Source organism: Apteryx mantelli, chromosome 1 (genome assembly GCF_036417845.1).
Source record: "Apteryx mantelli isolate bAptMan1 chromosome 1, bAptMan1.hap1, whole genome shotgun sequence".
Lineage (NCBI taxonomy): Eukaryota > Metazoa > Chordata > Aves > Apterygiformes > Apterygidae > Apteryx > Apteryx mantelli.
The window spans coordinates 214,750,093-214,763,474 of record NC_089978.1 but is presented as its reverse complement, the minus strand read 5'-3'; positions in this window follow the sequence as shown (position 1 = coordinate 214,763,474).

Here is a 13,382-nt window from a genome sequence, read left to right as displayed (position 1 = left end):
GTGTCTCCTACTGATTCGAAAGAGATTTATGTTTGCCTTCTATTAGCCATTATAGGAGTTATGCAGACATAACCCAAAGCATATATTATGTGTTTCCCTCTAACCTGTAACTGGTAGGAGCCTCCTACAGCTTCCAGGTGGATGAGATCTTGCCTTATGACCGGAGGACTTAGGTTTGATTCCCTTGAAGAACCGTAGCCAGGATGGTTACAAACATCGATCTCTAAAACATCAACATGATCGATACAGCAGTGCTGTGCTGCAGTTATTGATGCTGACACGACTGAAAATAAAAGGCAACCACGTGATGGTGGTTATGGTATGAGCGCAGCTCACATCCACATGTGGCAAGGGCAGCTCTCAGGCCAGACCCAGCAAGCTCTCACCAAACATTTTGGGGAGCTCTGCTGTTTTCTGGGTGCAGCATTTGGCATCTCTCATTGACTCAGGGCACGATTCCCTGCTGCCCTTACAGGCCTTGCATATCCATGAGGAGAGAGAGTCCAGTCCTACGGATGAGGAGCAGGGACCAGGGGATTCTCATTGCTACTCTGCCCCCTTGTCCTGCCTTGTAATCCTGTGAGGGTTTAGGGCAAGCTGCACTGCAAACCCCTGCCCACTCGGTTTTATCACTCTGAAAGTGGAGACAATCTCTACCTCATAGGAACATTGCATGGATAAATCAATTAACCATGAAATCACAGATGGAAGATGCAAAAAAAAAAAAAGAAAAGGATTAGTTATGGAGAGCAACCCTGCCAGGCACAAGTACATTTTTAGATTTTATTATTTTTTTTAATCCCTAACTAAATATCACCAGCAAGCTGCTCCTTACAATTCTTCTTAACCTGTTAATGGGGCACCCACACGAAAACCAGTTGCTTCTGTAGCTGACCATGGCAAGGTGGGAATGAAGGCGATCTGAGCTCAGCAGTGAATGGCTATCCCGGGTAGGAGAGGTCTTGCTCCGGACCCTGTCCTTGCCTCACCTCACTGGAGATCTGCAGAGCCAACCCCTCTACGGGCTTTGCCTCGCCAAGTGCTGCTGGTCCAAGAGAAGAGCAACTGCTTTTATTGTCTATGTCTCAGAAATACTGAAGGGAATGCAAAACCACTTGAAAACCATATCAGAATGAAGGAGGTTTGCACTCGGTGTTCAAAGGTAGGCTGAACTAGAGGGGACCCCACAATGGCTGTGACTGTGTGAGTCCCTTGGGCTCTTGGTGCCCCGGTGTAAAAACAGGAAAAGGCAGAGTCTTGCTGAGAAGCCAGATGCTGCTCCTGAGTTAAGTCACCTGAGCAGATAAATTATAGGAAACTACTGTCAGTCATAAGTTCTCAATGGCAAAAAATTAGCAATTGCAACAGGTCTAATTTCAGAAGTTACTCAACCACTTATGCACTTCTTGCTTGTAATCACAGAAAGCATTTTCTTAGATGTTGGCTAACTCCACAGTCTCTGAGATTATTTTCCTTTGTGTGGCTGTGGTCTCAGACAAAGTCACTTCTGGTACTGAAGTGTTGTGTCCCGTCTTGTGCCGTCCCATTGCTATAACTAATCACTGGTATTTTCACAGACTTAAGTGGATCTGTATTTGGAAAGCCAGAGTGGGGCGGGAGGGTCTATTCCTGCCTTTGCCTCACTCTTTCCGACAATTAACCTCTCCCCTTGCTTCCTTGGAGCTGCCCTTGCTCCAGCCACCCTCCTTTGAAGCAAACTTTCTAGCGTGCTCCTCACCTGGCCTCGAGGAGCACATTTATGCCGGGGCTCAGATACCCCTCCTTGGGTGTATCGCACTGGCGCCTTCAGCCTCAGGATAGTTGTGTATTTGCCTATCAGAGCTGATCGCTGGTGAATTGCTGTACTTTCTCCTCGAGGTTCCTTTTATTCCTACAGGACTTCACATCGGTAAGCTGGAAATCTACTAAGGACCCCCCCCCTTTTTTTTTAATTCAGTTTAAGAATATCTTTCGCTTCTCTCCGGGATTCTGAAAGACTATACAGACTGTTTAGATTTATTCTAAATCAGTGACCCTTCAATAATTAAGCGGTCCTCATTTTACAAGGTCATTTGGAAACATCAGTAGATTTATTACCCACTAGTGACAACCACCTGGGAGGTAAAATTATCTCATCCAAGGATAACTCTTCCTGCAGGCAGCGCAGGCTGTAAACCCTACTGTGAGAAGTGCAGACCATAGTTTCATGTGATGATTTGTCTAGCAACAGTAAGTGAAGGGGCTCTTGTCCTTCCACAGCCTCCCCAAATCCATACCCCAGTCCCAGACCAGGTGTACCTATTTGTCTGGAGGATTATATTGGATCCAAGAAATGATCTCAATTAAAAGACAAATTATGCAAGAGAAAAAGAACAGTGGATCATTAAGGTTTATATTATAGCCCTGTGAAGAGCAGTAAGCTACAGCAGAAGGAATGAACAGCCCCGAGGAGGAGAAGGTTTTGTTTTGTTGCTAGAAAAAGTCTAACATATGACTCCGTGTTTCTGCTTGAAATGTTCCCAATTTTCAGACCATTGATGAGAAGTAACTTGTATTTTTTTAATCAGTTTTTCTTATGTCCTTATGTAGGCACATTTATACTACTAAAATAGTGCTTTTGGTCATCATCTATTTTGTTAGATGTTACTTCAGTAAACTACATCAGGCCAAGGCCTCTTTTGCCCTGGGTTGGGCAACCCAGGAGGGTTTGTCTGTAGATCCAACCTTTACCAATAAGCCTTTAATAATTCAGAATAGGCTGTTGTGCTGATTAACTGCTTTTCTGAGGTTCACACAGAAAAACTGTGTTTTACAGTCCTCATTGCGGCCTCGAGTATCTAAAATTTCAGCACGACTTTATTTTCTAAAATAGCAGGGGTCAAATACTTGGTTGGTTGGATGTTGACAGAGCCTACAGTGATTCTGTGTTCACTTAGCGTGTATCTAATAATCATGGTTGCAATAGGAAAGCAGGAAAACACTCTAAAGTGAACAGAGTCTGCAGGCTGGTCTCATACATACTTGTCTTCTTGAGTTTGTTGACAGTATTTCCCACAGATGTGAATAGCCTCTGCTGATCCACCTGATATATTAGCTTAGATCTGATGACTACATTTTCATAGCAAATGTGCATTTCTTTTGCATAAATGTCATGATTTCCTTATCAAAACCATTTTGCTGCAAAGACAGCGTAGTGATCACTGTCCAGAGAATGGATTGTGCTGTCATTTTTCTCATGGAGTGGTGCTAGGTTTACGGGAGCTCTGTCAGGTGGGATCTGCTGGATTTAGAGCAGTAGATTGAGGCCCTTTTGGCCCCCTGGTTATGACTGCTGTAACAGTGCTGAATCCTCACCCACCCTGTTTTGTCATGCAGTGTGTTAACTTAAACCATCGAGAGTGCTGCAGCCCTTGGCAGTGTTGCCAAAGAGACCTTAGCTTGCGTTCTTTGCAGGCAATGCATCTGCAGGCACCTTTGCAAAATCAAGCTCTGCCTCCTGAGTGCAACGTTCCCTCCATATCTTCTGCTGGTCTGTGCTGTCGTCTCCAGCACCGTGACAGAAAAATGCCTGGACCAAGGCTGTGCTCAGCCACCGCTTTATCACATATCATGATTTAGCATGCTTGGCCCTCTCCACACAAAGAAGCTGTCAGTCCTGCCTGACCAGGGGCCAGATTGTGAAATGCTTCCTTGCACCAAAAGAGAGCAAGCCCAAGCAGAAATCACCACGTAAGGTGTTCTTCATGCAGCCGGGGAGACCTGTCCCCATCACTGAAGATACCCGACCTTCAGGACAGCTGTGAAGCTGACATTATTTTTGAAGCATTCCCACCTTTGTTTTCTAAGTCGTTGCCTGTAACGTTGACCACTCAGTTAAGGTACAGCCTGACCACTGACCGTATCACCAGCCCTGGGAGCAATCTGGACATTTCCTCCAGATCAATTCATTTTCATTTCATCAGAAAAAAAAAAAAGAAAAAGCATCAAAACCTTAGTTTTCGCTCTGACCTATTTAGGTACTGAAGTACACAAAGAGTCTTCCACTGAAATATCCCACCCTCTCTGTGGAGTAGTTTTGCTCCCCCTTTATCTCCTCTGGTTGTTGGTACTTCAGTCAGGTCAACAGGTGCTCTCTAAAATCATGGCCCTATCATGCCAGGAGATGGTTTCTCCACAGAAAGGCTCATCAGGACAGAAAAAAAATGCATAATCAACACTCTGGCCCCTCAAAGCACATTCAACAGAATCTAAATTATCAGATACATCCATTAATCCTGTCGCCATCAGTTGAAAAGCCCCTATGGCCCAAGCCTTGGATATTTCAACTGTTTTCTATTCTTTTTTCTCCTTTGGATAAATAACATTTGGCTGCATTTATGTGTTAGAGCAAACTGAAAAAAAATCTTGCTAAGGAAATACATCATTAGTGTGTGGTCATGGCAGGATTTTTACAATTTAAAAGCAACATCTTTCTGCCTGTACTTTTTTTTTGGACAATTACATTTTTAAAAACCAAATTAAAACCTGCATATTTTTCTACATACGGGTATTGTTGAAACTGTCATACCTAATAAGAGCACGAAAAGAAAGATGAAAGCACTGTGCTCATTTCTGAGCAGCTGGAAGTGGTGCTGAGAAAAGCAGAGCAATTGAGATTAAGAGAGAGCCTTCACTTCAGCTGCTTGGAAAATCAAATCTATTGAACATAAAGATTTCATGCAACAGAACAATGCCTAGCCAATAAAGGAAAATAACAATGCTCACACGGAGTTGTATAGTCTTCAGCTCAATTTGGCAATACATGGGCAGTGGTGTATTTTTAATCTTTAGAAAAAGTCAAAGTTATCATTCTAACAGTGACTATTTCTTGTCGCTTTTTACCATCTCTGAAAGAGCAACTCATCAGTTGATAATAATATAGCCCATGCTTTACCGGAAAGGGCATTTGCACTGGGAATTACAATACACCGGTGCCATTCCGGGGTCTTGCGCTGGATTTAGGGACCTCATTCGGTTCTCCTCCTCCTCAGTCTTCCCGTGCTAAAGAGACATTAGTGCCTTTGTAAAATGTTTTGACATCTCTAGAAGAAAAGCGCTATACAACTACCCATCATTTTTGTACTCCTAACTAACTCATGTTAAGAATTAAAGATTAACAGGATGTACAAAACTGATCAGAAAATGTTTTTTCCTCTGAGGTAAAATGTGTACATCATAAGAAGCCACTGTTTTCCTTTTGGGGGAAAAAAAGTATTTGGGCCCAAATGTTTAGCTTTTCGAGAAAAAATGATATTTTCTCCAAGAAAGTGATACTTTTCATTATTTTTAAATCTTTCTAGTTGAAAGATAATTTTCCATCAGAAAGGTTTTATGGGATTTTATGAGATAATTTTTCAGCTGCAGAACAGCAAGATGCTCTATTAGAATTTAAAATTTTCATTAGATTCCAATTAACTTCCAAATACAACACTTCACCTGCAATGAATTTCTTGATACAGATATAAAATGTTGATCATTCCCACCCATATTCCATTCTCTTTTTGCACACTGTGGAAACTATGAACACAAAAGCACTTTTGCAAAAACAAGGCCCAACCTTCCTTCTTGGACTCAAGAAATAGGTCAAACACTGGAGAGGACATTATAAAAGCCTTCTTTTTCCTTAATGAAGAGACCTTATTTTCAGTGACCTTCTAATAACCTGGTATTTTATGAAAGTGTAAGGTATTAACTGAGAAAAATAATGCTTCTGTAGTTTTCATTGGATACCAAAGAAATACAATAATCTTAATTCCTCTAAATAAAGCCTTTTATTTATGTATTAAAAGGTGAGTAATATGTTCCTTCTGGTGGCCTTTTGTTAGGCTTTTGGCATTGTAATAACTAACTAGTTATTCCTGCTTCGTTTGTTGTCCTGGCCAGTTTTTTAATCAATGACAAAATACCTTACCTTTCACCAAATGCCTCTGGTTTCCTTAACAGCCTTTGTATGATACTTTGTCAAAGAGTTTGCAAAGCCCATGGAAACCATTGTTGCCCAGTTCTCTTTGAACCCATTATTGTATTGGTGCTGAAAGAGTTCAAATAGGTTGGGGAAAGGGTATCGTATTCTCCAGAGCAGGCTGTCTAATTTACAAGCCTGTGTTTCCAACAGGTTCCTGTGCAAAAAGCTACTGAAGGTGCCACAGTCAGTGTTGCTCGCTGCTCCTGCTTAGACCAGCAATAATACACCTTACAACTTGTAGCCCTGAAGTTACCCTCTTGAGATGAATTCCTAGCATGAGAAGTCCCTTCTTGAGAGGATATAATTAACAGTTTTTTTGATTCTCCCTCCCTTCTTCCTGTCAGATCTGGCCTCTGGCCTCTATATCTTTGCCTTGCTATCCTCCAGCCCTGTGAAAATGATGTGAGTTTTGGCCTTAATATCAAGTCGTGTAAAATATACGTAATTGACCCCTTTTCTGAAAATAATTCAAAGCTTTCTCTTTAATCTTTGAATATGCATGTGCAAAAGGAATGCCCTCATTTCAACAGACCCCTGTTGCATACAGCTGTATTCTTACTGCCGTACACAAAGAAGAACCAGGGAATTATAAGAAGTGGGGTTTTTTGCATCCCAGATGCCCTACTTTCCCTTTCTGTGTGATTTTATGAAGAGGAGCTCAAGCTTTTTATTTCTGTGCAAGGCACCCACTACATTACTGCACATGTTGTAATCCACTTATCCATGGGGGACCAGGGCGAGTGGATCCCACACTGAGGTCCACAGACCACTGGTGATCTCTGAGGCTCGGGCAAGTGGTAGCACCACACAAAACAGAAACATTTCTAAGCCTTTCAGCCTGTATGGAGACATACCTCAAGAAAGTCTCAGAGCTAAAAGCTGGACTCTTGACCTAAAGATCTGGAAGCTGCTCATCAAGAAATGAGAATTGTTATGCCACTGGAGCCTTGGTTCAAGGCATGAGCTGTCAATGTGACTGTTCTCCACTGTGAATTACTTGATTTGACTACTTCCAGTGCTACTTGGCCACATTCGGGGCTAATATCTCAGAACTGGTGAGTTCAATTCAAAGTCCACTGAGTCCATGGCATCTTTCCACTCACCTTGAAAGTACCTTGGAGCAATACTGGTGTGGATCTGAAACAGCAGTCGCACAAATCCCTTGTTCTGTCTTAGCCAAGATGATGCAGCTGCTCCATATGGAGGTTGCTCTGGTTTAACAGTCCTGCATCTTCCACTGGGAAGCTTGGGTGACAAATCCCAGCAATGAGGGGTAGCTGTGGGGCTCAAGGTTTCCCTTTGAATGTGATGAGATTCCTCAGTCCCCATCCATCTGCCACCAAGCAGATATCCTGGAGCTCCACCATAGCAGAACACCACCTCATTCGTCTGCACCCCAGGAAGATTTGCAGCTACTGCTGACCTGCCAGGTACAAATCATTTTGAAATCCACTCACCAACTCCCAGCAAATTCATTAGGCAATTGGCCTAAGATGCTGTACCAGACACTTACTTGCTGTATCTCCATTTACGAGCACTTTGATGAGTTCAGTCACATAGAAAATATTCCATGACCAAATTCTTCCTCTTAGCCATTTTTCTCCTATTCAACATTGTTGACCTGAATGGGTGCATCTTTGCTGAAGCCAAAGGCAGAATCACACCTGTGGGTAATATCTTGCTCATTTCCACAGTTAGCCAAGTATTCGTTACCCTGGTTCTCAGAGAGGTAGCTGACAGCTGCCTGATCACAGGTGGCAGGTCTTCCCCCTTGTTTTCTGCTGCTGAATGTTATTTGAAGAGATCTACAAACACTGCCTCCATGCCTCTTCTCTAGGAGTTGTGTCAGTATGGGAATATTGTGCATCTGGGAGCTGATAGTATGTGCCATTGACAGTAAAAGAGAAGACTGCTATACTACAAATGGGGAAAAGGGGGTTTGCTTCATAGAAATTTTGGGAGAAGGTATCCAGGCTGCTCTGTCAATATGTAACCCATGTCACAAAAAAACTGAGCATTTCTGAGGATCCACTGATGATTATAGATCTACAGGATAATTTTCTCAACAGTTTGGAAATTATGACAGTCCTAAGTTTTCACTTCTTGTCTTTTCCAGCTTCTTACTATAATTCACAAAAACTTTCTTCTCTTTCCCTTTAATATTTCTGTAACATTCATATGTCAACTTCATCTCAAGCATTGGACCATGGCTTGCTCACTGGTTGTTCACATTGCTCTGTTCCTCATCCTCCTTCTTACATCAATCCATCTCACCCACTGCCTTCATTCTTCATTCAGCTATGGTGCCTTACGGTTCTTATGCCAACAGGATCTGAAAAAGAATTCTGAAAACACACTCTACTTTCATAATTGGGACTAAAATTTGCCTTACCCAGTTCCAGAAAAAGACTTCCGCTTCTCCGTCCTTTGGAGTCAGTCAGACCCTCCACTTCTTAAGAGTTAGCTTCTCCAAATCAATGTTACTCACGTGTTTGTTCAAAATCAATACTGCTTATTACAACTTCTGCAATTGTGTCTCACTGTGTCACCTGGTTAGCTCACCACCTTCCTGGCAGACTCTGAGCTTCTCGTGAAGTGTTTGAGTTGCAAGATTGAGAAAAAGAGATCACAAAGTCAGGCAGAAATTGAGACCTGCTGACGGGGGATGTCACATAAGACAGCTTGCCAAGAATTCCCTTGTCTGCTTCTCATTCTCTCTGCTCAGCCACATACGGCCAGATGGGACACAGTCATAATCTTTGAAATCCCTCTGTTACTCTCAGTTTCTTCTTTCTTTCCTGACAAACCAAAGTGAAAACTTCTTACTGACTTCCGGGGTCAAGGCTAGGATCAGCCAGTGCTCAGAAAAAAAGCACAATTTAAACAGTGAGTAATATTTTCATACCCTGATGCTGCCCCTATTGAAGCAGATGGCAAACTCCCATTGACTTTAATGAGGCCATAAAAAGCCCGTTGCGTATGCGATATGTAAGAGCTATTCTGTTCCACTTGCAGCCCACACGCCGTGAGTGCTGCTCTCCCTTTTGTTGTCTCCAAACACTGAGAGAGAATCCACCAACCCCCTGCAGCAACCACGCTTCCTCTGTGTAAAGCTAGAGAAAAAGAGAGGCCAAATTCACTGTTTGCAGAGTCTCGGCCACTGGAAAATCCCAGCTGTGAAAACGAGCCAGCCTCCTAAAATCCCCATGTGTGCACCCAAGTCATACAGACGTAATGGGATGGTTATCTGCTCTGCTGTGGGTCCTGCCCGCAGTTTGACCCAGCTGGATGCGAACCACCTAGAAGCTATATGACTGTGCTACACATGGCAATGTTCTCTAGGTAATAGCCCAGATTCCAAACGGGATGTATTAACTCGAGCACCCAGCCATCCTCACCCAGCTACACAGCTTCAGGGTCAACGTTATCTCACCTCTGGCTGTCTCAGAATATGGGCAAAGCCAGTTCACAACCATCTGCAAAATATTATGTGAATGAATGCACAGAGACGAGCCAGTCTTTTTTATATCTCTTATCCTGTGGCCAGAATACTCACTCCCAGCAAAAAAGGGTAGAGCTACTGTTGTTCTCTAGAGAATTAATAATTGGTAGAAATAGTAAGCCAGAGCAGGAACAAATGTCTTCACAACTGAGGGAGAGTAACAACAGTGACTGCTAAGGATTGGTCCTGGCACCTCTGCAATCCGATGTGTTCATAACTGACCCAGAAAAGGAAAGGCACCGAGTGCCAGAACATGCAGGTGACAAAAAGCTTTCAGGATAGTCAACTCCAGAGCCAAATGTGAAGGGTTACAGGAGGATCTCAGGGCACTGTATCATATGGTAATAAAATGGCAGATGAAAATTCAGTGTCAATTAGTGCAAAGAGAGACATGGGGAAAAATAAGCCTACCTCTACATATGCAATGATGGTTCTAAAGTGCTGTTATCCATCATGAAAGAGATGCCGGAGACGATGCAGAGAGTTTTCTGAAAACGTCAGCTCAAACTGAGCAGTGATGAGAAAGGGAAAGTGAACATTAGGAATTCTAAGGGAAGAAATTGAAAATAAGATATAGACTTCATTATACCACTGTAGAAATCTCTGCGCACCCATATTTTAAAGATTCTGTGTTTTTCTAGTGACTTCATCTCTAAAAGCTAGGAAAGAGAGAGACGAGAGGCAAAGGTGATCAAAGATATAGGTCTTTCATAAAATGGAGGAAACTAAATAGAAGAGAACTTTTAGGCTTGGAAAAGTGAAAAAGAGGAGCTGAAGATAAAGATCTGTAAAATCACAGCTAGTGTAGCAAACAGGAACAGGAAAAGAGTACTGATTTGCTTCTTGTAATATAGGAACTAGTAGGCACATAGTGATATTATCAAGCATTAGTTTAAAACAGAGCAAAGAGAGAACTTTTCATACAGCATATCATTAAACTGGAATCTATTGGCAAAAGATACTATGGAGTCCAGGGTATAAATGATTCAAAAGGAATTAGATAATCCTTTTATCTAGAGTGATTAAGTTCTTTTATGGCTATTAAACACAAGAGTCCAGGCAAAACCTTTAGCTGAGGAAGAAAAAATATTAATTGCTTGAAGGTAGGATGATATACATTTCTTATATTTCTCTCTAAGCATCCATTAGTGGACTCTGAATACTGGGCTTTATGGCTATTTGCTCTGAACAGTATTTGGGTATCTTATGCACCTGCACACATTACAGGTCCTCGGATGTGGTACCCTATGGAGGCGACACAGGTGCAAAATACAGTTTTCTGCAACAGAAAAATGATGTATGGCTTAAAAAGACAGCCCTTGTGTCACCAATAGAGCTACATCTCCATTACATCAGCTGAGGACTTGGCTTATGGATGGCTCATGACAATAAATGTTTTGTGTGGGTTTCCAGTCAAGACCCCTGGCTGTTGTCTGTGTAAAGTGAAGAAATATACACACACATATATATAACATTTCTGACTTTGATCCTCATTTTTCCACTGATATTATCTTAAGAAAAAGGGGCTATTTATACACATTAAAGTATATAGCTGTGAACCTTGTGACAAATCACCCACCCAGCACCTTGTCAATGATGTGGAAAATAGTGGCCGTATAAACAGATCAAATGAAGTGGAAGTTAGATGGTACAATGGTGTTAGACCATAGCCTTTGATCTTTAAAGGCCAGAGGTCAAATCTGTCTGCTCCGAGAAGCAAAAATGACTTCGGGAACTCATCCTCATGTAGGGAGCTGAGAAACAGCATCTTTACCCAGGAGAGATGTTTAATTTGTAGAGCTAAAGCCTGTGATGCGTATGAAGTTTGGGACTGGAAGTGAAGGAGCTGTAGTTAGGAAAAGTAACACTGGTGGTGTTACTAGAGCATCTGATCAGGAAGAAGGTAACTACTATTAAGAAATAAGAATCTCCAGGAGAAGGCATATCAGTCCATTTAGGATTAGTCAGAGGGTTGTGAGGAGACGATGCTCCTCTGTTTGGCATGTTTCGCTCTCTCCACGAGGGGATAGCAGGTAGCGGCATCCAGAACTGCCACCAAAAGAGTCTCTTTTGCTGTCTGTATTGTAGCAGTTTGGTTTCACACAGTATTTGTGGTGCATTGGACAATGAGCAATCTCAGGCTAAGTCACTTCACTACTAGTGCTCCTGTGTTTTTCTATATAATAAAATACACTTTAATACTGGGGGGAGAAATAGGTTATTTTCAGACTAACAAAAGCACTGGCTTTTCCTTCCCGCCTGGGGGACCATCCCTCTTATTTATTTTTATTGACCCGCTCTGCCTTTTCCATTTGATTTACAATTTGACAATTGCCACTAACTGCACCTTTAACACTTTCTCCTGAATGTGTTCAACACATGAAAGTTAAATACTGGAACTAGAAATACATTAAAGACTTTTTGCAATTCTAAACCCTGGCAAGCTTGGGCTTATTTCCTCTCTGCTCTGCAAACCTATCAACACTCAGCCAAAACATTTTCACCTACATTACCTCTTGCATTTGATAAGAAATGTGTTTACTTGGATGTTGCGTGGCACTTGCTGTACAGGGAGGGGAGAAAGGAGGACTTGCGATGCAGAGTCCTCTTCCATTCCTGCTGCCACTGGTGCGAATGTCAGTGCTGCCACTACCACCCTTGAACCTGATGGAGAATATGCAGCATGGGTTGTATTCTGCATAGATGAAGTGTCAGGGGTGTAGAGGACCTGAATGCTCACAGATTTTGAACCCCTCACGAGGGATCTCAGAATATCCTTGGCTCTGCCAGAGCAGCCAAAGGAAAAGAAATGTCATTTTTTTGGATCTCAGTCTCCGTGGGGCTAAAGCTCTTGTCTTTCTGCTTGACAGCGGAACACCTGTTCTACTCTATAAAATGAATAGTAAGCTCCACATGATGTGCATTAATTGTCTCAGATTAATTCTCGCGCGGTCACGTGTCTGTAGCGGCTGATCTGGGAGCAGCAGTCGGGCACAGCTGCAGCCTCACCTAGGTTGTCATCGCTGCTCATCAGGTAGGAAGTTCACGGCCTCCAATGACGGCCCAGGGGCTCCCAGCAAACTGTTTTTTTCATTAACGGCAAAGTTGATCTACAGTGCTGATGCAGACCGTTGTTCATGACAGTCTAAGATGTTAAACCATCTGGCTTCACAGATGCAGTGTGGCAGAAAGAAGTGCCTCACGCCTCCAAGGGACCTTGTGGTTTATTAGGAATAGGGAACGGCCTTTCTCATGGCACCCTGCCTGGCTGACTTCCCAGACCTCAGCCGTACGACCCACCATGGCCAGTAGTGGGAAGGGCTGCTCCTCTACCTCTGCCGGGTCCCTGTGTGGAGCCGCACAAACCAGGTGTCACAAATAACGGCTCGTGGTAGAAACTCGGATACAACGAAGCGAGGGGCAGGGCCCTGAATTTTCTCCTCCCTTACTCCATCCAGAAAAGGGAAAGACATCATTTAGCCCTGAAAAAACTAATCTGCCCTGGAAAGGCCACATGCATTCAAGGCAGAGCTTTCCCAAGCCTGATGGAGTGAGTTAGGCTTATTCCTAGTAGAAATAGTCATTAAGGGAAGGATTTCTCTCATCTGAACTCACACATGTCAGAGTCAGTTGTCTAATTCTAAGCTAGTCACCCTAGACTTCCTCCTAGTCACAGGTGTCCAGACGGCAACTCATCTGATCTTAGATGCCTACTTTAGGATGAAATGAACCATCTATTGGAGGCGCCTACTACTTTTCATTGACTTTAAGGAGAGAGTAGGGTGATCAGCCCAGAATTAGATGTCTAATTTCTAGATGTCCTAAATGAGAGCAGAAACATCACCTCCTGCCTGTGTGGGCAGGGCAGGACTGCTT